This window comes from Hyperolius riggenbachi, chromosome 2 (assembly GCF_040937935.1).
Source record: "Hyperolius riggenbachi isolate aHypRig1 chromosome 2, aHypRig1.pri, whole genome shotgun sequence".
NCBI lineage: Eukaryota > Metazoa > Chordata > Amphibia > Anura > Hyperoliidae > Hyperolius > Hyperolius riggenbachi.
This window is the reverse complement of record NC_090647.1, coordinates 316343923-316371795: the sequence shown is the minus strand read 5'-3', so window position 1 is coordinate 316371795 and position 27873 is coordinate 316343923. Positions and strand designations below refer to the sequence as shown.

Here is a 27873-nt window from a genome sequence, read left to right as displayed (position 1 = left end):
GGTGAGGCTGCAGCGCATCATCTGAACAGCGGAAAGGATGATTGGCTGTAGCTTACCTTCCCTGCAGGATCTTTACGCTAGCAGGTGTAGAAAGAGAGCAAACAAAATTGCCTCTGACCCCTCTCACCCAGCTCACTCCATCTTCCAGCTCTTGCCTTCAGGAGTAAGATTCCAGTCAATCGCTACCAGAACCTCTAGACACAGGAACAGCTTTTTTCCTCAAGCGGTAGCCATACTAAATGCAGAACCCCGCTAGAGCTGCTAGGACTTGAAAGTAATCAGCACAGAACTGTAAATGAACAATTCTCACATTGCTTACTGCCACTGTACTTGCATAATGTCCTTGACTTGTAATATACACTTCATTTGTCCTTGTATTGTTTTTGTTTGTGTTTGTTAAGCAACTGCCAAGACAAATTCCTTGTAGGTGCAAACTTACTTGGCGAAATAAAATGGATTCTGATTCTGAACAGAAACTGAAGTGAAATTACACCTTTGTTAAGATTTTCTCTGACCTGTACCAGTGGTACACAAGTTATGGGTGTTGTAGCTTCAGGAGTTCCAGCTCATATACATCCAAAGACCATCCTGCAGCTAACATTTGCTCAGTCCTAACATTATTCCTTACAGCATCACTGTTATGAGGAGCCCCGAAACACCCACCAGGCACTGCTGTGCAACCAAGATGGTGCCTGCGATCTTTGATTTAGCTGAAGATTATTACAACCATATCGCGAGAAACCTACAGAAATACAAAATGTATATTGGAGGCTGTGCGTGCCATCCAAAGAAACCTTGCCCTGACTACCACCAGCATTTAATATGTAAACTGATGTGTCACGTTTTAGGTAAACTGAATCCAGGATCAGGCCTCGTTCACATCATTTAGCGCAGATGGCTGTGCGATTGGAACGCAACGCGTCCGATCGCACGCCATCTGCGCTGCGCATCCCATTCATTACAATGAATGGAATCTGCGCTGTGATTCCCAAAAATGCGTGCAGCATGTGATAGCGCAATCGCTCTGGGAACGGTAGAAGGGCTGTCTATACCCTTCTACCGTTGTTGCGTGTCACACACTATACGTGCTGCTAAAATGCGTACGGCAGCGCGTGTAGTCTGAACGAGCCCTAAATAATGAGAACATTCCATCTGGAGATAATAGAAGAGAGGATTGGGGAAACAGGCATGGTATAAGGAAAAAAAATAAAAATACATAAAAAATCATGATGATTTGGGTGGGCTTCTACAAAAAGCTAAGGGAAACTAGTCTAAATCATTTGCATAGAAATTATTATACAATTATTTGGAAGAGAACATTTGAATAGGTTTCTATTGGAATAAGAACACAAAGTTCCCTCTCAAGCACCTTTCCGTACTTTGATCATGAAGCTTTTTAACTGAAGAAACAGATGTAGTGTTGCTATGCAGGCACATGTGATCCATTAGGATTCAGTGCACTTTGCCATTGCCACATTAGTTGTTGCCTTTGGTTCCTGTACAGACCTAAGCACAATAGTGCTAGATTTGTTGAGAATTTTATAAGATCCCCTTAAATGCTTTTATTTATATTTTACACTGGCCTCAAAGTATGAGCTTACCTCTTATACGGAAACCTACAGGTTAAAATGTAGATGAATGGTTGGATAGTTTCTAAATTTCCCTCAGCCAGAGGCACAAAGCAGGGATGTGCCATCTCTGCAGAATCATTGGTGGCCAAACTCCACCTGGACAATGATTTTAAAGGCTTTCAAGAAGGCTTTGAAGCGTTTCTGGCACATGTCAATCTTTAAAGGGCAACTGTAGTGAGAGGTATATGGAGGTTGCCATATTTGTTTCCTTTTAAACAATACCTGTTTCCTGGCATCCCTACTGGTCTATTTAGTTGCAGTAGTGTCTGAATAAGACCTGAAACAAGCATGCAGCTAATCTTGTCAGATCTGACAATGTCAGAAACACCTGATCTACATATGCTTGTTCAGGGTCGATGGCTAAAAGTATTAGAGGTAGAGGATCAGCAGGACAGGCAATACAACTGGTATTGCTTCAAAGGAAATAATTATGGCAGCCTCCATATACCTCTTGCTTCAGTTATCCTTTAACCAGTTCACCCCCAAGGGTTTTTACCCTAACGGACCAGAGCAATTTTCACCTGTCAGTGCTCCTCCATTTTATTCCCTAATAACTTTATTACTACTTATCACAAGAAAATGATCTATACCTCGTTTTTTTCGCCACCAATTAGGCTTTCTGTGGGTAATACATTTTGCTAAGAATGATTTTATTCTAAATGTGTTTTAAGGGAAAAATAAGAAAAAAAATTATTATTTCTCAGTTTTTGGTCTCTATAGTTTTAAAATTAAACATTCTCCTGTGGATAAAACGGACACATTTTATTTGCCCAGTTGTCACGATTGTTAAACCGTTTAAATTATGTCCCTATCACAATGTACGGCGACAATATATCATAGGGCCCAACCGTCCAGGTTTCTTCGGGACTATCACAATTTTGGGGGGGGCTCTCCCGCTATCACGGTATGAGCCCCCCAAGTCCCGGGCGGCAGTGGGCAGTGAGGGTAAAAAAAAAAAATGATCGAGGCGCCAGCCGCGGGTAAGTGGGATGCGGGACGCGTGTATCCTATTACTACCTGCCTCCCTCCCTTGGAATCTGGCCCCATGTGTCCCCCCGTTAGCAGAGTGCGGAGTGGGCTGTTATTACCTGTGTCCATGCGTACCGATGTCCAGCTTCATTCTGCTTCCTGTGACGTCACAGGAAGCAGGAAGGCTGAATGAAGCTAGACATCGGTACGCATGGATGCAGGTAATGACAGCCCGCTCCGCACTCTGCTAACGTGGGGACACACACGGACCAGATTCCAAGGGAGGGAGGCAGGTAGTAATGGGATGCACGCGTCCCGCATCCCACTTACCCGCGGCTGGCGCCTCGATTTTTTTTTTTTTTTTTTTTACAGTGGCACCCATCCTCACCCTCCTCAGCACCCACGGGCACCCTCACCCTCCTCCCCACCCACGGCCATCCTCACCCTCCTCACCACCCACGGGCACCCTTATCCTCCTCCCCACCCACGGCCATCCTCACCCTCCTCACCACCCACGGCCATCCTCCCCAGCCACGGGCACCCTCATCCTCCTCCCCACCCACGGCCACCCTCATCCTCCTCCCCACCCACGGCCATCCTCACCCTCCTCCCCACCCATAGGCACCCTTACCCTCCTCACCACCCACGGGCACCCTTACCCTCCTCACCACCCACGGCCATCCTCACCCTCCTCCCCACCCACAGGCACCCTTACCCTCCTCCCAACCCACGGGCACCCTCCCCACCCACGGGCACCCTTACCCTCCTGAACCAGGATAGAAAGGACCAGTGTGGTTTGAATTATAAAACAACATATGTTTCTTATAAAATCTTTATGGTATGCGTGACTAGAGGCATGGTGAGGGCATGGCCAGGGGTGTGGCAGGGGCGTGGCTTAAGTGTCCCTTTTTTTCATCTCAAAAAGTTGGGAGGTAAGATATATTATTTTGAAATATAGGCGTTATTTTTCCGTTTTGTTTTTCTTTTGTCTGGTCCACAATTACAAGCCCCTATGTAGTAAAGTAAAAGTAATTTCCCATCATAAAATACTCCTATTAGACCTACCGCTAATGGAGTTTCTGATTGTCATCCGGGACAACCCGAGATCCGGTCCCGCCCAGGATCTGGGGAAACACCAAACCAAGAAGTTTAAAAGCCCCCGCCCTCCCTCAATCCTCAGTGTGTCTGAAAGTAAGTAGACTAGAAACACCAAGATGAAGGAAGAACTAGACACCTCTAAGTGACTAAAAAATTCCCTGTGCTGATTAGCTGAAAGGTGCTGGATAGGAAAGGGAAGGGTTATAGACGTTGTCCCGGATGACAATCAGAAACTCCATTACCGGTAGGTCTAATAGGAGTATTTCTCTAATTGTCATCCGGGACAACCCGAGAGATAGCCAAGAAGTCTTATCTAAAGACTCACCTAGGGAGGGACCACCGCCTGAAGCACCTTTCTGCCAAACGACTGGTTTTGTTGTGATAAAAACATCCACTCTGTAATGCTTGATAACGGTAGATGCGTTCGACCAAGTTGCCGCTTGACAAATCTGGTGTATGGTGGCTCCTGCCCTCTCTGCCCATGATGTGGATAAAGAGCGAGTTGAGTGAGCTTTAATGTTATCTGGTAAGGGACTATCACTACCCTCATAGGCTAAGATAATGGCCTGTCTAATCCATCTTGCAATCGTCTGTCTGGATGCCTGCTGACCCCTATTTTTTCCCGGAAAATAGGACCAATAAACTACTAGATTTTCTGAATTCTCTAGTCCTGGAGAGATAAACTAGTAAAGATCTCCTGACATCTAAACAAAGAAAGGACTCCTCCTTAATCCCTGTTGGCCTGGAACAAAATGAAGGTAGAATAATCTCTTGTGACCTATGGAATTCTGATGCTACCTTAGGTAAATATGATGGATCTAGTCTGAGTCTCACACTGTCAGGGCAGATGAGAAAAGGATCCTTAATAGATAGCACCTGAAGATCGCCCAAACGCCTGGCTGACGTTATAGCAATCAGAAAGGCCAATTTGAGCGTCAAAAATTTCATATCAATACTTTCTATGGGCTCAAAAGGACCACCTGTAAGGCTGTTAAGCACTAACGAAAGATCCCACTGGGGAAAAATCTTCACCTTAATAGGCGTAGACCTCTGTAATGCTTTGAAAAAATTCCTTACTAACTCCTCCTGTGCTAAGTGTCTATCCAACAATATAGATAGAGCTGAACACTGGACCTTGAGAGTGCTGGGAGCCAACTTCATATCGAAGCCGTCCTGAAGAAATTCCAGAACCGAACTGGTTAAATCCTGATTCTTGCCCTGAGAATCACACCATGCTAAATAAACTTTCTGATAAATCTTTTGAGTTACCGGTTTCCTACATCTCATTAAAGTCTCTATAACTTTCTCTGAAAGACCATTCTGTCTCAGAATTACCCTCTCAGGATCCAGGCTGCCAAATTGAATAACTAAGGTCTGGGATGGATTAGAGGCCCCTGCATCAACAGGTCTGGACGGAGTGGAAGAGGCCAGGGAGGTTGTACTGCAATTCTCAGTAGTGTTGCATACCATGGCCTTTTTGGCCATTGAGGCGCTACCAAGATAAAGTTCACTCCTCCTCTTTGTAGTTTTAGAAGGACCTGGGGAATAAGTACTGTTGGAGGGAAAGCGTACCCTAGAACAAATTCTCAAGGAAGACTCAGAGCATCCAATCCTAGAGATCTGCTGCATTTGTGAAGGGAGAAGAACCGCTCCACTTTCGCGTTCTTCGGGGATGCAAAGAGATCTATCTCCGGTCGCCCGAATTTCTCCACCAACATCTGAAAAACCTCCGGGTGGAGTTCCCACTCGGATTGGTTCATCTGCTGGCGGCTTAAAAAATCTGCCTCTACATTGAGAGAGCCTTTTATGTGGATCGCCGATAACGAAAGAATTCGAGGTTCTGCCCATGCCAGAATCTCTGAACAGAGAGACATGAGATCGAACAACCTCGTCCCTCCCTGTTTTGAAAGGTAAGCCACCGTCGTGATGTTGTCCGAAAATACCAAGTAGATATATAAATAGTGGGTAACGTCCTTTTTTGAAAAAAGTGAAGGATTGAAACACAAGTCCCTTTAGGGGCAATCCACCTTGCCCGCAATGACCTAGGTAATTTATAGTAAAGGACTTTTAGAAAAAACACGGAGGTAAAGTGCAGTTTGGCAAAAACTTTGTAGAAAAAACTTTATTAATACAAAATATCAAAAAATCAGCAAAGATTTAAAAGCTTTTTCAATTCCACACATATCGTAGGTCTTCATATGGTTAAATCACTGCCATAAGGCATGAATAATTGAAGCCGATAAGTAAGTGTTGTATTCTGGCTTGATTTAATATTGGAGGGAATTTTTGTATCTTATAGGCAACGACACATGTTCGTTTCGGGCTTCTTATATCATAAATTTGCCCTTCATCAGGCCGCAATACAAATATCTAAAATACAAACAATAAAGACAAATATTAAAAACAAGGCTCAAGAGACCATAAGCTCAAAATAGAGCAATGAAACAAGGAAAGAAAGCTCCACCAATTGTGATTTCTGATATGCAATCCACATGGTCCAGAATAAGTCCTGAGCCTGCATATCAGGAAAAGAATTGGAATGTAGACACCAAACCATACAATGATTATATAGGGCTCATATCATAGAATGAAAAAAGAAAAAGACCATGACCTAGAAGAAAAAATCTAAAGCAGATCTGCCACGCAGACTAGTAAATATCAGTCAATGCATCACTGCTGGTGACTAAAGAACAACCACCATATTAGTACAGAAAGTTAAAGTCCTTCTAAGCACCAAGAATCCACTAATAGTAAGAATAGAAGAACCATAGGCTTTAAGAGAAGGTCCACAGCCGATTTGCTCCAAGGACTAGTAAATATCAGTCCACGCATAGCTGCTAATAACAAGAAATCCTCAGAAACCACACACCAATCTAATATAGGCAACGCCAGAGATCCACTAAAAGAAAATAAAAAAAAAAGTGAAAAAAAGAGTGGGAAAAAAAAAAACAAAAAAAACAAATACAGATATTTTAAATGTAATGTAGGATACACTTGCACAAACCTGTGTAATAAAGAGGATCAGCGCAGGGCCAGAAATTTATAAACAGTAGACACAGGCATCTGAACCAAGCAGATGCACGTAGGGAACTGTAAAAATACAGGAATGCATATGCGTATAATTATTAGAGATAAAACACAGGTGTCCCAATACACAGTGCCCCCAATATCCTCTTCTGAATGCAGGTATCAGCTCAAATATACCAGCATAGAAAGAAGCCCTCCATGGTATCATACTAGGTAAAATATATATCCACAAAATTAGTAATGCAATACCACAATCAAAATGTATGTCTAACTACCCAAGGGATCTAGATGGACCCAGATAGTACGATGATACTTACTGTTCCACGGCGTTATCGAGGAGCGACGCTGCTAGGCTGGAGACCCTAACCACAATGGCGCTCATCGCTGTTTAAATATCTGCACTTGGCGTCCTGTATTCGCCAGTGCGCCTGTGCGGACCCAGAGCCAATCAGCGTCCGCTTTCTCGGGTCGTGCGTCCCGGCATAGACTCGCCGCGACGCGCCAATGCACGCCTGCGTGTACAGACGTAGTGCTACGCCAATGGGGAGCAGGCAAGTGGGCGGTCATAATCGTCCTAACTGCATCCCCAGTACGGAATTACCAATCCGCCTGTGATACAAGGCGGAGACATGACGCGGAGACTGCATAGAGCGGAAATATCATAGAGGTCAGACATAAGTGAATACGGAAATGGGTTACCATCGGCGGTGAAGCGCACAAATGCGAAGGCCATCCATTGTAACACCAATAGGCGGAAATGCCATAAGGACCGAACTAAATGAAGGCGGAAGTTAAGCAAAATAGAATAGAATTGGGGCCAATAGCCTATGTCAGTACTCACAATCTAAAAGTCTAAACAGGTCCAAAGTATATGGCACAGGGGGTGTTAATACCACCCAGAATAAGGTAAAAAAAGTAAAAAATAAAAAAAGGCTATCAACGAGGGAATCAGGGAAGAGGGTAATTAATATTTTAATGAAGACACCTCTAAACCTCATAAATTATGTGACTCCATCTCACTAAAGATTTTGCGAATATTTAAGACACCGGTAGGCACTGTATACTGAGGACCCCAGGAAGAAATGTTTTACTTTTTACCAAGATTCAGCCAACTGGTCCGTGCAAGTGTGATCCCACATTTGAAGGTCAAAGTACCTGAAAAAGTAAAGAAAGAAATATGAGCACAAAGATAAAAATAAAAAAGACATCTACCTAAACATGCATGTAATGGATAAGCAGAGAAACAATCAGACTATTCATTGATCATCTATTGAGGTCTATAATCAATGTTTAAACCAGTAGGATGCAATGTTTGCAAGAACTTTATCCACCAAGCTTCTTTATGTAATAAAGTAGATTCCCTGTTGCCTCCTCGCCTGAGAGGGTGGACTATATCTAGAACACAAAATCTCAACTGATTCGCCGAGTGGCCCATTTCCACAAAGTGTTGGGCCACCGGGGAATCAATTTGAGAGGGGTCCAAACCCCGTCTAATGGCCACATTAATTCGAGACCTGTGTTCAGTGATGCGTTCCTTCACTGCCCTCGTGGTCTCCCCAACGTACATCTTGCCACATGGGCACTTGATGCCATATACCACAAAGTTGGTGTCACATGTGGCATAGTGGGAAAACTTAATAGGGAACCCCTTCATAGGGTGGTTAATACTCCTCCCCTTCAGGACTAGCTGGCAACATGAACAATGTAAACAAGGGAAAGTTCCGTGTCGTTGGGGGGCCAATTGTCTTTGGGTGCTAACTCTCGTGGATCCAATATCTGCTTTAATTAGATGATCCCGGATAGAACGTGCCTTCTTATAAGCTACCATAGGGACCTGTCTGAAAGCTGGAATGTCAGTACTAATGGAGCGCAGAATGGGCCAATGTCTTCTGACAACTTTTGCAATCTCTGGTGACATAGTGTTAAAGGACGTTGCCAATATCATTCGATCATCCCCTCCACTCTGGTTCTTACCAGTTTTAAGTAAATCCTCTCTATTTTGTTTCATGACATTATTTTTAATGCGTTCAACCAATTTCTTCGGATAATGGCGGTCGAGAAATCTCGCCGCCATTCCGGACATGCGTTTTTCGATTTGTTCATCCTCGCTTACTATGCGTCGTACCCGCATCAGCTGTGACTTAGGCAAAGACTCACGCAAGCTTTTCGGATGGAAACTTCTGAAGTCCAAGAGAGTATTGCGATCCGTTGGTTTGGAGAAGAGATCAAACGACAACATACAACCCCTCTTAGACACACTGACATCAAGGAATGCAATATTTTGAGTATCCACATTGAATGTAAATTTAAGTGCACTAGAGGCCTCCTGTAGTTCGCCATAAAAAAGATCAAAGGAGGATCTGGGCCCCGGACCAAATCAGGAAAATGTCGTCAATATAACGACGCCATACACATGCATATTTACGAAAAAGATTATTCCTATAGACCCAGTCCTCCTCGAATCTTTCCACAAACAAATTTGCGTATACCGGAGCTACATTAGAGCCCATGGAAGACCCTCGCAACTGAAGGAAAAACGTGTCCTGGAAAAGGAAATAATTCCTCTCCAGGACAAGTTCCAAAAGTGACATGAGGAACTCAATTTGTAGCCCATCCACTGATAAATCAGATATTTGTATTGCGGCCTGATGAAGGGCAAATTTATGATATAAGGAGCCCGAAACGAACATGTGTCGTTGCCTATAAGATACAAAAATTCCCTCCAATATTAAATCAAGCCAGAATACAACACTTACTTATCGGCTTCAATTATTCATGCCTTATGGCAGTGATTTAACCATATGAAGACCTACGATATGTGTGGAATTGAAAAAGCTTTTAAATCTTTGCTGATTTTTTGATATTTTGTATTAATAAAGTTTTTTCTACAAAGTTTTTGCCAAACTGCACTTTACCTCCGTGTTTTTTCTAAAAGTCCTTTACTATAAATTACCTAGGTCATTGCGGGCAAGGTGGATTGCCCCTAAAGGGACTTGTGTTTCAATCCTTCACTTTTTTCAAAAAAGGACGTTACCCACTATTTATATATCTAGTTGTTTAAACTCCACCGGGGACAATTACAAATTGGTCAACCTTTTGATTGACTTATATACTTTATAGTGACATCCATGTCAACCAATACCCTATCACCTTTGACAGAGGAAAATGTGCAACCTGGCAATATTGCAATTTTTTCTTATGTAGATGAAGACATCAAACGCATCCTAAGCAATGTCGATGGATGTTGCAAGATTCTTAATGATATTGATGGCACTACCGTCAATTTAAAAGATCTAGAAAAAACAGAGAAATATATCATAGATTTGGAGCTACACGGACAGACCCTAGCTGAATACTATAAAAGTAAGAGAATTCCGAGAGGAGTTAGATCACATATCCGCCCAAATATTTTCACTGATGACGGGGACTTTTTGTGTCGATTTGAAGGAATTTTAAATAAATCATCATTTGATATCCTCCTGCTATATGTAGAGTGGATCTATAAGAAACTCCCTGGATATAAAGCAGAAGCGGCCGACCTAAGGAAAAAACTTGCCGAACAAGTAACAGAAGATTCTTTTACTTTCCAGATAGCCTTATTAGAGGACAGCTTGGAAAAGTATAAAAAAGAAACCCTTCAGAACAAAAGGGAAAAATTCCAAAGAGACTGTAGAGATTATACATCTGGCTACGTGTATCGATGGCAACAAAAAAGTACTTCTGTTACTCCAGGGGGAGGCAGATTCCCTCGGAAATCAAGGAAAAGGCACCCAAGGCAGGGTATGGAGCCACCAAATTCTCCTACACTCTCTACTGGCTCCTCTGCCTCAGAATCATCATCTTTTTTAGGTGCAGCGGGGCCGCAAGCTGCACGGTCATCCAGGAGGAAACAACAGAAACAAATGCCAAGGAGGGAATACTATTTCCGGGATCGCACTTCGAATCAGCAACCCTGAATACGGATCTGTCGCCAGTGATTAATATTTCAGACTGTACCCTATCCCCGGATGAAATTGCAGTTTTGTCCAAAGGACTGTCATTTAGCCCTACCGCCACCCCAAATTTTTTCTCTTTAGAAATTGAATTTGAAAATTTTTTTGAACAACTGAGATGGAAGTCATTTTTTTCTAGTCAGCCTACCAGTTCAAAACCAACATCTAGACTAGCTATATACAATGCAAAGGAATTTAACCTTTTTTCTCCTACAGGTAATAGACCTCCCCAGGGCAATGATCATGTTGAGGCCTATATTAAACAAGTCAAAAAAGATATGGCTAAATTAGAGATTGAGTTCAAGAAAGGCAATATGCCTTATGTCCATCATAACATTACTAAAGCAGAAAAAGAAGCTTTGTCTAGTCTAAAGAGGAATCAATCTATTGTAGTTAAATCAGCAGATAAAGGAGGAGCAGTGGTGGTTATGAATAAAAGTGATTATATCTCAGAAATCTTGAGGCAACTTGGAGACAGTAATGTTTATAGGAAGTTGGACGTGAACCCTACTAGGAAATTCCTATCTGAGCTTAAAACAATCTTGAATGAAGCTTTGGATAACAATATCATTGATCAAAAGTTGTTTGATTATTTATATAATGAGAATCCGGTAATACCGGTTATATATTGTTTACCCAAGATTCATAAAAGACTCAATCAACCACCGGGGAGACCGATTGTGGCGGGGTGTGACTCAATTTTTAATCACACTTCTATCTTTTTGGATAGAGTTCTAAGAAAGTATATGTTAGGCCAGAAGTCCTATCTTAGGGATACGTCTGACTTCATAAAACAGATGAGTGTGTTGATTCTACCTCATGAAAGTTGCCTTTTGATTACGTTGGATATCGAGTCATTGTACACCTGTATTCCACACTCTGAGGGCAAAGCTGCGGTTCGACAGTCCCTTTTGGGTGATTTATCAGTGGATGGGCTACAAATTGAGTTCCTCATGTCACTTTTGGAACTTGTCCTGGAGAGGAATTATTTCCTTTTCCAGGACACGTTTTTCCTTCAGTTGCGAGGGTCTTCCATGGGCTCTAATGTAGCTCCGGTATACACAAATTTGTTTGTGGAAAGATTCGAGGAGGACTGGGTCTATAGGAATAATCTTTTTCGTAAATATGCATGTGTATGGCGTCGTTATATTGACGACATTTTCCTGATTTGGTCGGGGCCCAGATCCTCCTTTGATCTTTTTTATGGCGAACTACAGGAGGCCTCTAGTGCACTTAAATTTACATTCAATGTGGATACTCAAAATATTGCATTCCTTGATGTCAGTGTGTCTAAGAGGGGTTGTATGTTGTCGTTCGATCTCTTCTCCAAACCAACGGATCGCAATACTCTCTTGGACTTCAGAAGTTTCCATCCGAAAAGCTTGCGTGAGTCTTTGCCTAAGTCACAGCTGATGCGGGTACGACGCATAGTAAGCGAGGATGAACAAATCGAAAAACGCATGTCCGGAATGGCGGCGAGATTTCTCGACCGCCATTATCCGAAGAAATTGGTTGAACGCATTAAAAATAATGTCATGAAACAAAATAGAGAGGATTTACTTAAAACTGGTAAGAACCAGAGTGGAGGGGATGATCGAATGATATTGGCAACGTCCTTTAACACTATGTCACCAGAGATTGCAAAAGTTGTCAGAAGACATTGGCCCATTCTGCGCTCCATTAGTACTGACATTCCAGCTTTCAGACAGGTCCCTATGGTAGCTTATAAGAAGGCACGTTCTATCCGGGATCATCTAATTAAAGCAGATATTGGATCCACGAGAGTTAGCACCCAAAGACAATTGGCCCCCCAACGACACGGAACTTTCCCTTGTTTACATTGTTCATGTTGCCAGCTAGTCCTGAAGGGGAGGAGTATTAACCACCCTTTGAAGGGGTTCTCTATTAAGTTTTCCCACTATGCCACATGTGACACCAACTTTGTGGTATATGGCATCAAGTGCCCATGTGGCAAGATGTACGTTGGGGAGACCACGAGGGCAGTGAAGGAACGCATCACTGAACACAGGTCTCGAATTAATGTGGCCATTAGACGGGGTTTGGACCCCTCTCAAATTGATTCCCTGGTGGCCCAACACTTTGTGGAAATGGGCCACTCGGCGAATCAGTTGAGATTTTGTGTTCTAGATATAGTCCACCCTCTCAGGCGAGGAGGCAACAGGGAATCTACTTTATTACATAAAGAAGCTTGGTGGATAAAGTTCTTGCAAACATTGCATCCTACTGGTTTAAACATTGATTATAGACCTCAATAGATGATCAATGAATAGTCTAATGATTGTTTCTCTGCTTATCCATTACATGCATGTTTAGATAGATGTCTTTTTTATTTTTATCTTTGTGCTCATATTTCTTTCTTTACTTTTTCAGGTACTTTGACCTTCAAATGTGGGATCACACTTGCACGGACCAGTTGGCTGAATCTTGGTAAAAAGTAAAACATTTCTTCCTGGGGTCCTCAGTATACAGTGCCTACCGGTGTCTTAAATATTCGCAAAATCTTTAGTGAGATGGAGTCACATAATTTATGAGGTTTAGAGGTGTCTTCATTAAAATATTAATTACCCTCTTCCCTGATTCCCTCGTTGATAGCCTTTTTTTATTTTTTACTTTTTTTTACCTTATTCTGGGTGGTATTAACACCCCCTGTGCCATATACTTTGGACCTGTTTAGACTTTTAGATTGTGAGTACTGACATAGGCTATTGGCCCCAATTCTATTCTATTTTGCTTAACTTCCGCCTTCATTTAGTTCGGTCCTTATGGCATTTCCGCCTATTGGTGTTACAATGGATGGCCTTCGCATTTGTGCGCTTCACCGCCGATGGTAACCCATTTCCGTATTCACTTATGTCTGACCTCTATGATATTTCCGCTCTATGCAGTCTCCGCGTCATGTCTCCGCCTTGTATCACAGGCGGATTGGTAATTCCGTACTGGGGACGCAGTTAGGACGATTATGACCGCCCACTTGCCTGCTCCCCATTGGCGTAGCACTACGTCTGTACACGCAGGCGTGCATTGGCGCGTCGCGGCGAGTCTATGCCGGGACGCACGACCCGAGAAAGCGGACGCTGATTGGCTCTGGGTCCGCACAGGCGCACTGGCGAATACAGGACGCCAAGTGCAGATATTTAAACAGCGATGAGCGCCATTGTGGTTAGGGTCTCCAGCCTAGCAGCGTCGCTCCTCGATAACGCCGTGGAACAGTAAGTATCATCGTACTATCTGGGTCCATCTAGATCCCTTGGGTAGTTAGACATACATTTTGATTGTGGTATTGCATTACTAATTTTGTGGATATATATTTTACCTAGTATGATACCATGGAGGGCTTCTTTCTATGCTGGTATATTTGAGCTGATACCTGCATTCAGAAGAGGATATTGGGGGCACTGTGTATTGGGACACCTGTGTTTTATCTCTAATAATTATACGCATATGCATTCCTGTATTTTTACAGTTCCCTACGTGCATCTGCTTGGTTCAGATGCCTGTGTCTACTGTTTATAAATTTCTGGCCCTGCGCTGATCCTCTTTATTACACAGGTTTGTGCAAGTGTATCCTACATTACATTTAAAATATCTGTATTTGGGGTTTTTTTTTTTTTTTTTTCCCCACTCTTTTTTTCACTTTTTTTTATTTTCTTTTAGTGGATCTCTGGCGTTGCCTATATTAGATTGGTGTGTGGTTTCTGAGGATTTCTTGTTATTAGCAGCTATGCGTGGACTGATATTTACTAGTCCTTGGAGCAAATCGGCTGTGGACCTTCTCTTAAAGCCTATGGTTCTTCTATTCTTACTATTAGTGGATTCTTGGTGCTTTGAAGGACTTTAACTTTCTGTACTAATATGGTGGTTGTTCTTTAGTCACCAGCAGTGATGCATTGACTGATATTTACTAGTCTGCGTGGCAGATCTGCTTTAGATTTTTTCTTCTAGGTCATGGTCTTTTTCTTTTTTCATTCTATGATATGAGCCCTATATAATCATTGTATGGTTTGGTGTCTACATTCCAATTCTTTTCCTGATATGCAGGCTCAGGACTTATTCTGGACCATGTGGATTGCATATCAGAAATCACAATTGGTGGAGCTTTCTTTCCTTGTTTCATTGCTCTATTTTGAGCTTATGGTCTCTTGAGCCTTGTTTTTAATATTTGTCTTTATTGTTTGTATTTTAGATATTTGTATTGCGGCCTGATGAAGGGCAAATTTATGATATAAGGAGCCCGAAACGAACATGTGTCGTTGCCTATAAGATACAAAAATTCCCTCCAATATTAAATCAAGCCAGAATACAACACTTACTTATCGGCTTCAATTATTCATGCCTTATGGCAGTGATTTAACCATATGAAGACCTACGATATGTGTGGAATTGAAAAAGCTTTTAAATCTTTGCTGATTTTTTGATATTTTGTATTAATAAAGTTTTTTCTACAAAGTTTTTGCCAAACTGCACTTTACCTCCGTGTTTTTTCTAAAAGTCCTTTACTATAAATTACCTAGTCCGAAAATACCAAAACATGATTTCCTTCTATCAGGGACTGAAAAGATAGAAGAGCCCTCTGAACCGCCATCAGTTCTCTGAAATTGGATGATCTTTTGCTTATTAACCGAGACCAACTTCCTTATGCATGTTCCTCCCTGGCTGCTGCTCCCCAGCCCCAGGAACTTGCATCCGTAAAGATCTTTACTGGATGCATCTGTCTCCAGAACGGACCTTCGCTCAGGTTTTGACTGTCCAACCACCATAGTAGATTGGACTTCACTGGCTCTGGAATACAAATCAGACGATCCAGGGAATCTTCTGATTTGCCCCAACTGGAAAGAAGCAGGGCTTGAAGGGATCTGCCGTGAGACTGGGCCCATGTTACTGCTGGGATGGATGCTGAAAATAGACCGAGTACTCATGATTTGACGAAGAGAGGATGCCTCTCGAGTCATCAGAGAGTTTACCTCCGATTGAATTTTCAGAATCTTTTCTGGAGGTAAAAAGATTTTCCTCTATCGAGTCTATCCTGTAGCCCAGAAATGTAATTTGTTGAACTGGCTCCAGAGCTGACTTTTTGTAATTGATCATCCACCCCACCTGAGTTAATGTCTTGATGACAATATCTCTGTGTGAACAGACCAGATCCTTTGTCTCTGCAAAAACCAACAGATCGTCCAGATATGGAATTATTAAAATTCCCTGGATTCTCAACTCCTTCATAATTTCCGCCAAAACTTTCGTGAACACCCGTGGGGCTGATGCTATGCCAAACGGGAGTGCCTGAAATTGGAAATGACAAAGGTGCGAAGGAGCTTGGATTGCAAATCTTAGAAATTTCTGATGTCTGTAAAAGATCGGGATGTGCAGATAGGCGTCTTGGAGGTCTATTGAGACAAAACTCTTTCCTCTGCAATAGACCCCTTACTGAATAAATGCTCTCCATCCTGAATTTCTTGTAAGTCAGAAACGGATTGAGAGACTTTAGGTTCAGAATAAACCTGAACTCCCCGCTGGTTTTCTTCACCAGAAAGACATGGGAGTAGTACCCCTGGAAAACCTCCTCCTGGGGAACTGGAATAATCACTCTTTTTTCTAAAAGTTTCTGAATTTCTATTTCCAGACCATTTGCCTTCTCTGGGTCTTTTGGAAATTAATTCACAAATTTCCTTTGAGGGGGACTGACTGAAAACTGAAGGCGGTATCCTTTTATAATACGTAAAACAAAGGGATTAGGATATAGTTTCTCCCATTCTAACCGAAAATAAATTAGTCTTCCCCCTACCGGTAAAACGTCATTTACTCTGCTTAGGGGGTTCAGTCTTGCCGAGAATGAACCCTCCTTTCCTCTTCCCTTTCGGAAAGGACCATTTCCTCTGCACATTCCTATTTTTTACCTGTTCACCTCCTTGTTTCTTAGGAACAAAAGGTTTTTTTAGTCTTAGGATTCCTTTTCTTATTAGGGAATTGCTTCCCCTTCTCCGCGGAACGGGCTAAAATATCCTCTAAGCCTGATCCAAATAACAGATTACCCTCAAATGGAATTGAGCAAAGCTTGTTCCTGGACGTCTGGTCTCCCTCCCAGGTTTTCAACCACACCGCTCGTCGTGCAGAGTTAATTAGAGCCGTAGTACGTGCCGATACCCGTATAAGTTTGGTAACTGCGTCCGCCAAAAAGGCTACTGCTTTAAGAACGACCGGGAGAGAGGCCGCATAATCTTTAAGGGGAACCCTCTTAGAGATTTGCTCAACCAGATTATCCATCCAGATTCGCAAGTTGCGCGAAATGCAGGTGGCTGAAATATCTGGGATAAAGCCAAAAGCTGCCGATTCCCAAGCCCTCTTTAGGAGAGAATCAATCTTTTTGTCCATCACATCCTTGAGGACCCCCGAGTCCTCAAAGGATAAGTCTGAGTCTTTCGAGTATTTAGATAAGGATGCATCAAGATTTGGGCATTTAGTCCATTTGTCAATTTCTGATTGTGCAAAAGGAAATTTACTTTTGGAGGATTTAGGTATAAACAAAGGCCCTTCCGGATTCTGCCATTGAGAGATAATTATTTCCTGTAGTGTCTTATGAATGGGAAACACTCTCCCAGTAGATTGGCCAAGACCTGAATATACTTGATCCTGAGGGGTAATCTCTGGAACAGATTCCTTAATTTGTTCCGTGGAGTACACTGCTTTTAATAACTCAGAGGATTAATCCGGAGTAAAAAGAAATCTAGGGGCCTTTGCTATATCTTCCTTATCTGAATCCTCTGACCTGGGCTGTTCAACTTCCTCCAAAGAGCCTGACCCAGAAATATCCTCCCCCTCCTCCTCCTCCTCAGCTCCCAATACATCAGGCATGGAAGGTGGCTGAGAAAATACCCCAGAGGGACCTGGAAGGGGATCAGTGGGGGGTGGAACAAAAAAGACTCCTTGAACTTATCTAGAGTCTCTTGCATATTCTTATTAACTGCCTCCATCATTCCCTTTAAAATGTTAGATGTCTCAGATACAACAATAGAATCTGTACAAGCTTGACAAACATTCCTAGGGGCATCTGGAGCAATCTTAGTGTTGCACAACCCACATCTTTTATATTTGGGCGGAACATTAGCTCTAGAATCAGTCTTTGCCTATAAAAAAACACAGAAAAAATAGACATCCACTGAGAAGTCATCCACAGGTGATTAAAATAAGTATTAAACATCCCCCTCCACTGGAGGACTTACCACCCCAGACCCGGATAGTTGCGTCTGTGCGGAGGACTTAGGTGCCGTGCCTGCTACCTCCGACTGCTGCTGCGGCGGCTGCTGCTGTTGCTGCGACATGCCTCCTCAATGGACACAGAACGCTGGAGGAGACGCCAGGAACATACTGACTTACTTCCTGGTTCTCCGCGATCCTCCCCCTTGCAGCCGCGTGACGTCACCACGCTCTCGCCCCTCCTTCTGCGCCTGACGTCACACCCGGAAGCCCAAGATGCCAGATACGCCTTGCAGAGCCGGCGTCTGGCGAGGAGAGGAGGAGAAGGTATACAGACCACCACTTCACACACGGTCGATACCTTTTAGTAATGCAGAGGAACTTGCGGCTCAGCGTTACCTCTGTAAATTGCTCCACACCGCCCCGTTCCTCCGCTCTTAAGATAACCCACCCTCTGGTGAGTGCCATAAAATAATAAATAATAGATGGGAGCTTTAAGCAAAAAACTCCACAGCGCTAGGAAACATCCTGGTATCTGCAGTTCCACCACAGTGTAAACATTAGACAGTGACCATCACCGAGAAAGATGCATCAAAGGGTCACTCACTGTCATCAAAATACCATAGTTTAATAAAGTTGAAGGTGCATAACACATATACAATAGCTTACTTTATGGGTCCTTTTGACAGGGACCCTCAATAAAAACAAGCGTGTAGTGTATACCAATACACAGTTAAAAGGTCTCACGGATTCAAATAAGTTTGCCCAGTCTCCAGTTCCGACCGGTTTCGGCTTTCCGCCGTCGTCAGGGAACGCTGGAGACTGAGCTACTGGGCAAAATATATAAGGAGTTACCTTGTTAGGTGGTCTGTCAGGCCATTAGAGGCGTAATTACCGGTATGCGTGATTCGCCGGTATGCTCCCTCACTAGTGTTGTCCGGATCATGAACGATTCGGATCTTTGATCCGAATCTATTTTATGAGTCGATCATCCGAATCATCAAAATGAACGATTCGGATCGCAAAAGGGGCGGGGCCAGGAGCGACACGCCCCCTCTCAGCGGGGTCCTGGAAGCAGAGCTGAGATGGATCGCTCTGTTGGATGGGAGGCAGCCTTGCAGGGAGACAGGTAGATGAGAGAGAGGGGACATGGGTGCCACTGCCAGATATGTGTAGAGCACACATACTGGCTATAACATTCTGCCCATTATAGGCTGGCTGTTCCGTAGTGCTGCACAGTGAACACATTGGAAGCTTTTGGCTCAGCTCAGCTCAGTAACTTTGCAGACAGTGTGAAAGGCAATATAATCCTCCTGCACTCGGCACTAAACAGCTGCACTTATCTTCTGGGAATGCTTTCTTTCACTGTGCGACGTTTTCTTTCAAAGTGTACAGATGAGCATATAGGTGAAATATATGTAAAGCATATGACTTCAGCATGTGGGTATTACGTGCAAACATTTCTGCTCTCTGCTCGTCCCTCTTCCCTTCTCTGTCCACTCCCTGCCCTCTGTCCATCTTCTCCCCTTCTCTGTGTGTCCACCCCCCTCCCCTTCTCTGTCCACTCCCTGCCCTCTGTCCATCTTCTCCCCTTCTCTGTGTGTCCGCCCCCCTCCCCTTCTCTGTCCACTCCCTGCCCTCTGTCCATCTTCTCCCCTTCTCTGTGTGTCCGCCCCCCTCCCCTTCTCTGTCCACTCCCTGCCCTCTGTCCATCTTCTCCCCTTCTCTGTGTGTCCACCCCCCTCCCCTTCTCTGTCCACTCCCTGCCCTCTGTCCATCTTCTCCCCTTCTCTGTGTGTCCACCCCCCTCCCCTTCTCCTGTCCACAGACCTGTCCTGCTGTTCATTTCACCCCCGAATGCTTCCGGTAGTAAAATGATCCGAGATTCGGATCAAAGATCCGGATCTCTTCAATGATCCGATTCGAATCATCCGGATCATTGAAAAGATCCGAACTTCCCATCTCTATCCCTCACTGATAGGTCAAAAAAGTGTCACATGGGCAGCGCACGGGAGCCTGGGATGCGAGTACGTCACCAGGGAATCCCTCAGTGCGCTCCTATTGGACAAAGCGGGCCAGCGCATTAGCATGACGCCGCACAAGGAGGCATCATGACAGCCGCCTCCATGATTGGCTACAAGGCATAATGCACCTTGGGATACGTAGTTTATAACATCCCAAGGGCATCAATATCATGCGCAGCCACAAAATGAATTAATAGCTGCCAATATGAAATTAAAACGATATATAATTACAGACTAAGAAATATGTATAAAAACTATCCATCATGTTAAAACATATATGCATAAAAAAGATTATATCACGTATTGCACAAACATCCTTGATAAATGAAAAAGTACCACTGCCATCTACTGGCCAAAAATAGTCATTACATTCAGGAATTGTCAATAAAACAATTAATGTTATAATCAATATTTAAACCTCTGGGTTGCATGGTTTTAAGGGTGAAAATCCATTTTGTTTCAAGTTTATAGAGGTCTATGTCCTTATTTGACCCCCTCCAATCTTGTTTCACTTGATCTATTATACAGAACTTCAGGCCGGAGGGGTCTTTGTTATGAGCAATTTTGAAGTGATTAGGGACAGAGTGATCAATTTCAGCTCTCTTGATGTTATATACATGTTCATAGAGTCTTCTTTTGAATTCTCTCTCGGTCTTACCCACATACTGGAGGCCACATGGGCACTCCAATAAATATACGATATATGTACTGTTACAATTTAAAAAACGTCTAATTTTAAAAGTCTCCCCAGTAAAAGTGCTGGTAAATTCAGTAACTTTCCTTGGTTGATTGGTGCATGCACGACACCCATAGCATTTCTTACACTTAAAAAAACCATCCAGCTCCAAGAAAGTGGGGTTACTTATAGGTTGTTTGTATAAAGTGCTGCTGGTAATCCGATTTTGCACATTTGGTGCTCTCCTAAAAATTACTTGAGGTTTATCACTTATTAGCCCAGTAAGGTCATTATCTAATTTCAGAATAGGCCAATGTTTTTCAATCAATTTGGTTATATCTCTATATTGCACATTAAAATCAGTTACAAAGGCACATGTAAACGTATTCTCTACTTTTTCTTTTTTCTTTTGCTGGTCTTGTCCTGCAAACAAATCCACTCTGTTTCTAGTGCCAATTTCGTCACGTAGCTGTATCAATTTCTCATATTCATAACCTTTCTCAGCAAACCTCTCAATTAATATATCAGACTGCCTCAAATAATCATCTAGGTGCGTACAGTTCCTAAAAACTCTCAAAAATTGTCCTGATGGAATTGCCTTGAGCCAACTAGGATGATGGCAGCTCCCTAACGGAATATAACTGTTCCGATCCGTAGGTTTGAAGAAAGTAGATGTACTACATTTATTCGCCTCATTGGTGATGACTAAATCTAAAAAATTCACCTTCTCCTTACTGTATTCACAATTAAAAACAAGGTTATCATGGTTCAGATTAATAAATGTAATAAAATCCTTTAAAGACGCCTCATTACCTTTCCAGATAAAAAATATGTCATCTATAAATCTTTTCCATATAATTGGAAACTTTGCAAGTAGAGAGCCCTGTAATTAACGAAGATCCTAACAATCATCATTTTTTAGAGAAGACCATGCCTCAGAGGGAAAGGAGGAAAAGGTCACTAGAGGAAGAACAAGAGGAAGTAGGGGTGGGCGTAAACTCCAACGGAGAAACCAGCAACAAAAAACCGAAAGGGAATTAGGGGGTGGCATATTCAATCTCAGTAGCAAAAGCCTGACTGAGTCTGAATTAAAATTATTAGATAGGGGGCTCAAATATGCACCCCCAAAAGCACTGAATAAATTCCAGATGTTTGTTGATGCCCATAAATTTGCAAGAAAACTTAGTATAAAGAAATTCTTCTCTACTTACTCAGCACCAACTAACTCTACTGTGGATACTAGTCTAAATGGCCAATATTTGAAGAGTGGTCTTAAAAATAGGTCTACATTTAATCCACAACTTTCTAGCAATCATTCAGTGGAAACATTTAAGTCTCTGATCATTCGTGATATAGAAAAATTGCCAAATAAAAAAGTGTGGAGTGAAAGGCATTTGAACACAGCATTAAATAACCTAGCAAATGAAAAATTAGTAACCATTAAACCTGCGGACAAGGGGGGTGGGGTGGTGGTTATGGACACGCCTAAATATATTAATATGGTGAACGAATTATTGAAAGATAGACTAACATATCAGACTATGAAGCGAGATCCTGGAGCAAAGTACTACCAAGAACTAAAAGAACTGGTTAAGAGAGGGGTACAAGGGGGTCTGGTTATGGACAAGGAAAGCAAGTATTTGGTACCTTCGTTTATACGAACTCCTGTACTATATTGTTTACCAAAAATACATAAAAATGCTACAGACCCCCCTGGGAGGCCCATTGTTAGTGGAATTAATTCTGTCACCTCCCGCCTGGGACACTATCTAGATGTCTTTTTGCAGCCATTAGTTGTGCAAGTGCCTTCTTATCTCAAAGATTCCAAACATTTGATTGAAATTTTAAATACTCTGGAATTTTCATCACCATATTTTTTGGTAACAGCAGATATCTCTTCCTTATATACAGTGATTGAACAACAGGCAGGGTTGAGAGCGGCAGAATCATATCTGAGGAATTCCGCAGGTATGAACACCAATATGGTAGATTTTTTGATAGAAGCACTTGATTTTGCAATGAGCCACAATTATTTTTCTTTTAATGGTATATTTTATAAACAAACCAAAGGAGTAGCTATGGGAGCGAGGTATGCTCCGAGCCTGGCAAATTTATTTATGGCCAAGTGGGAGGATAGTTTTATATACAACAAGCAACATGAAAATTTAATTATATGGAAAAGATTTATAGATGACATATTTTTTATCTGGAAAGGTAATGAGGCGTCTTTAAAGGATTTTATTACATTTATTAATCTGAACCATGATAACCTTGTTTTTAATTGTGAATACAGTAAGGAGAAGGTGAATTTTTTAGATTTAGTCATCACCAATGAGGCGAATAAATGTAGTACATCTACTTTCTTCAAACCTACGGATCGGAACAGTTATATTCCGTTAGGGAGCTGCCATCATCCTAGTTGGCTCAAGGCAATTCCATCAGGACAATTTTTGAGAGTTTTTAGGAACTGTACGCACCTAGATGATTATTTGAGGCAGTCTGATATATTAATTGAGAGGTTTGCTGAGAAAGGTTATGAATATGAGAAATTGATACAGCTACGTGACGAAATTGGCACTAGAAACAGAGTGGATTTGTTTGCAGGACAAGACCAGCAAAAGAAAAAAGAAAAAGTAGAGAATACGTTTACATGTGCCTTTGTAACTGATTTTAATGTGCAATATAGAGATATAACCAAATTGATTGAAAAACATTGGCCTATTCTGAAATTAGATAATGACCTTACTGGGCTAATAAGTGATAAACCTCAAGTAATTTTTAGGAGAGCACCAAATGTGCAAAATCGGATTACCAGCAGCACTTTATACAAACAACCTATAAGTAACCCCACTTTCTTGGAGCTGGATGGTTTTTTTAAGTGTAAGAAATGCTATGGGTGTCGTGCATGCACCAATCAACCAAGGAAAGTTACTGAATTTACCAGCACTTTTACTGGGGAGACTTTTAAAATTAGACGTTTTTTAAATTGTAACAGTACATATATCGTATATTTATTGGAGTGCCCATGTGGCCTCCAGTATGTGGGTAAGACCGAGAGAGAATTCAAAAGAAGACTCTATGAACATGTATATAACATCAAGAGAGCTGAAATTGATCACTCTGTCCCTAATCACTTCAAAATTGCTCATAACAAAGACCCCTCCGGCCTGAAGTTCTGTATAATAGATCAAGTGAAACAAGATTGGAGGGGGTCAAATAAGGACAGAGACCTCTATAAACTTGAAACAAAATGGATTTTCACCCTTAAAACCATGCAACCCAGAGGTTTAAATATTGATTATAACATTAATTGTTTTATTGACAATTCCTGAATGTAATGACTATTTTTGGCCAGTAGATGGCAGTGGTACTTTTTCATTTATCAAGGATGTTTGTGCAATACGTGATATAATCTTTTTTATGCATATATGTTTTAACATGATGGATAGTTTTTATACATATTTCTTAGTCTGTAATTATATATCGTTTTAATTTCATATTGGCAGCTATTAATTCATTTTGTGGCTGCGCATGATATTGATGCCCTTGGGATGTTATAAACTACGTATCCCAAGGTGCATTATGCCTTGTAGCCAATCATGGAGGCGGCTGTCATGATGCCTCCTTGTGCGGCGTCATGCTAATGCGCTGGCCCGCTTTGTCCAATAGGAGCGCACTGAGGGATTCCCTGGTGACGTACTCGCATCCCAGGCTCCCGTGCGCTGCCCATGTGACACTTTTTTGACCTATCAGTGAGGGAGCATACCGGCGAATCACGCATACCGGTAATTACGCCTCTAATGGCCTGACAGACCACCTAACAAGGTAACTCCTTATATATTTTGCCCAGTAGCTCAGTCTCCAGCGTTCCCTGACGACGGCGGAAAGCCGAAACCGGTCGGAACTGGAGACTGGGCAAACTTATTTGAATCCGTGAGACCTTTTAACTGTGTATTGGTATACACTACACGCTTGTTTTTATTGAGGGTCCCTGTCAAAAGGACCCATAAAGTAAGCTATTGTATATGTGTTATGCACCTTCAACTTTATTAAAGAGACTCTGTAACATTAAAAACATCCCCTGGGGGGTACTCACCTCGGGTGGGGGAAGCCTCCGGATCCTAATGAGGCTTCCCACGCCGTCCTCTGTCCCACGGGGGTCTCTCCGCAGCCCTCCGAACAGCCGGCGACTGTGCCGACTGTCATTTCAATATTTACCTTTGCTGGCTCCAGCGGGGGCGCTGTGGCGGCTTTCCATTCCGAACTACACGGAAATACCCGATCTCATTCGGGTCCGCTCTACTGCGCAGGCGCAGGAGACTTGCGCCTGCGCAGTAGAGCGGACCCGACGGCGATCGGGTATTTCCGTGTAGTTCGGAATGGAAAGCCGTCAGAGCGCCTGCGCAGGAGCCAGGAAGGTAAATAATGACGTCACCGCTGCCCGGACTCCACGGAGGGCTGCAGCGAGACCCCTGACGGATGGAGGACGGCGTGGGAAGCCTCATTAGGATCCGGAGGCTTCCCCCACCCGAGGTGAGTACCCCCCAGGGGATATTTTTATGTTACAGTTCCTCTTTAAACTATGGTATTTTGATGACAGTGAGTGACCCTTTGATGCATCTTTCTCGGTGATGGTCACTGTCTAATGTTTACACTGTGGTGGAACTGCAGATACCAGGATGTTTCCTAGCGCTGTGGAGTTTTTTGCTTAGATCTTGTGACACCTATTGTGGATGTGGTTTCCTCCTGAGCAGCTGGAAAAGGATACTTTTATTTGGAGCAGCGCCTGTATTTCCTTTTAAAAAAAATAGATGGGAGCTTGCTTCCAATGGGGTTTCCGTGACGGAAACACAGATGAACTGAGGATTGAGGGAGGGCGGGGGCTTTTAAATTCTTGGTTTGGTGTTTCCCCAGATCCTGGGCGGGACCGGATCTCGGGTTGTCCCGGATGACAATTAGAGAAATATAGATTAAAATAGCTGAGCCACTAAGGCAACTATTTATGTATTTTTTTTAACTGAATTTTTGATATTTTTTTTTTTTTTTTTGGTAATGCAAGTTATTAATTTTATTAGTATTGGTTAAGTATGTATGTGTCTGTAGGTGTAAATTTTACTTTTTGGCCACAAGATGACGCTGGTGAACATTTTCCCGATATATATTTTTTTTGTACATTTAAATACAATGTGACGGCTTCCTGTTTTATGAATGGATGCGGCCGCTGTTCGCGGTCACATCCATTCACTCCAGGCATTGCGATTGGGTAGAGGACCGCTCGGATACTCTTTCCCAATCGCTCAACGCGGAAACCAGACGAAAACGGCGGTGGTTGCGGCAGCGGCGGGAACGCGCGACGTATTAAAACGTCATGTTGCCATTAACAGGGTAATGCATGACGTTTTAATACGTTACAATGCCGTTAAATGGTTAAATAAAGTGCTAGACAAAGAGCATGCCCTAATTGCATGACTATTCATATGGGACTAACCCCATCCTGTAATCCAAGAAAATATCCTGACCCAGCCTGTGCACCTTCTCTGATACTTGGGCATGTACTGAAACTCGGGCAAAGCTCCAGTTGGCCTTGTGGAACTGTTACTAGTCTGCCTTTCTCTGGCAGGACATGACCTCATGCTTTAGCCTAGAGCATTGCTGCCCAGGGAAATAGTAGCCCAGCACATGCCAGAGGGAAGTCACATGCCTCTCAGCATCAGGCCTACACAGTGCACATCTGCCAGACTATCAACATGAACTCTTATGTCAAACCAATACACGTTACTGTGTGCATTTGCATGTTTTAACATGATGTAGTACACTAAAGTGTATATTTTCCTGAAAGAATGCAGTATGCGGTTTGTTTGTTTTTTAGTAAAAAATGCATTGTCAAAAAGAAGACACTATAGTCTTCAAAATTGACAATAGTTTTTAAAATCATTTTTTTTTTAAAGTGCGCAAATGCACAGTGTGAAAAGGCCATAGGCAAGACAGCAGAGGGGATTATTAGTGTGGGGAAGCAGTAGCTACCTGGCAAAAACAGCCAGTTCATTGCGGCCTGGAGTCTGTGGCACATAGTTATTACTGCCTAGCATAATAAATAGAGCTAGGTCATGGAAGGGTTTCCCAGGAAACCTGAATTCTACAGGTGCGGACACCCTACCAGACTAAGAGTGACAAAACACAGCTAAGGGAATGCCTGAACCTTGCTGAAAAGTTGGCAAAGCACCACCAGAAAAAAAAGTACCTTCAAAAAACATAGGATGATGGCAGATGCAACCCCAGGCACAAGGATAATGCTTAGCTTGGAGAATGTAATGTACAGCAGAAAAAGCTTCCAAAACACTCAGGAGGTCAGGGTCCAACAACAGAAATATAAATAAAGATACAGTAGACTTTGCTGAAGATGAACCCTGCAATGGAGAATGAATAATGCTAGAACAGCTGACTAAACCCAAACTGCTTTAATTACACAGTATTTATGTATTTATATAGCGCCGACATATTACGTAGCGCTGTACAGAGTATATTGTCATCACTAACTGTCCCTCGGAGGGGCTCACAATCTAGCCCCTACCATAGTTATATGTCTATATCATGTAGTGCATGTGTCATAGTCTAGGGCCAATTTATGGGAAGCCAATTAACTTATCTGTATGTTTTTTGGGATGTGGGAGGAAACCGGAGTGTCTGGAGGAAACCACACAGACATGGGGAGAACATACAAACTCCTTGTAGATGTTGACCTGGCTGGGATTCAAACTGGGGACCCAGCACTGCAAGGCGAGAGCGCTTACCACTAACTCATTGGAGTGAGTTCTGGTTTCACCATGAGCTTGCTGGTTAGTCTGTACCTCTCAGTGTTACAAGCCCTACTACTTAGAGCCAAATTACTCCATGCCATGCACTGAGGAGGATCAAACAATCCAAAACAGTCTGTATGCATGTTGGATTATTATGGCTCTGTACAATTTAACAAGCTGACACATCATTGCATTCCAGCGGTTCTGGAAATGTGTTTAGCTTCTAAGGGCAACAATGGTTAATTTGCATATAATCAGCAGTGATGCCCTGGGAGACATCTCAAGGTCACTCCAACCTGAATTATCGCAAATTCTTTTTGTGTTAAGAAAGCAAACTTTTGTTTTCCCTAGTATTTTAGTAAGGGGGCTTTTAGGACCATTGTAGCCCCTCACACACCAATGAGTTCTGGTTCACCATGAGCTTGCTGGTTAGTCTGTACATCTTCATCA

The 27873-nt window shown here is 42.7% G+C and overlaps 1 protein-coding gene across 1 annotated transcript in view; it reads right to left on the bottom strand.

Moving 5' to 3' along the window:
• MECR (mitochondrial trans-2-enoyl-CoA reductase) overlaps window positions 1–27873 on the bottom strand; it is a 69053-nt gene that overhangs the window by 16450 nt on the left and 24730 nt on the right. The gene's annotated exons all lie outside the window — the stretch shown is intronic.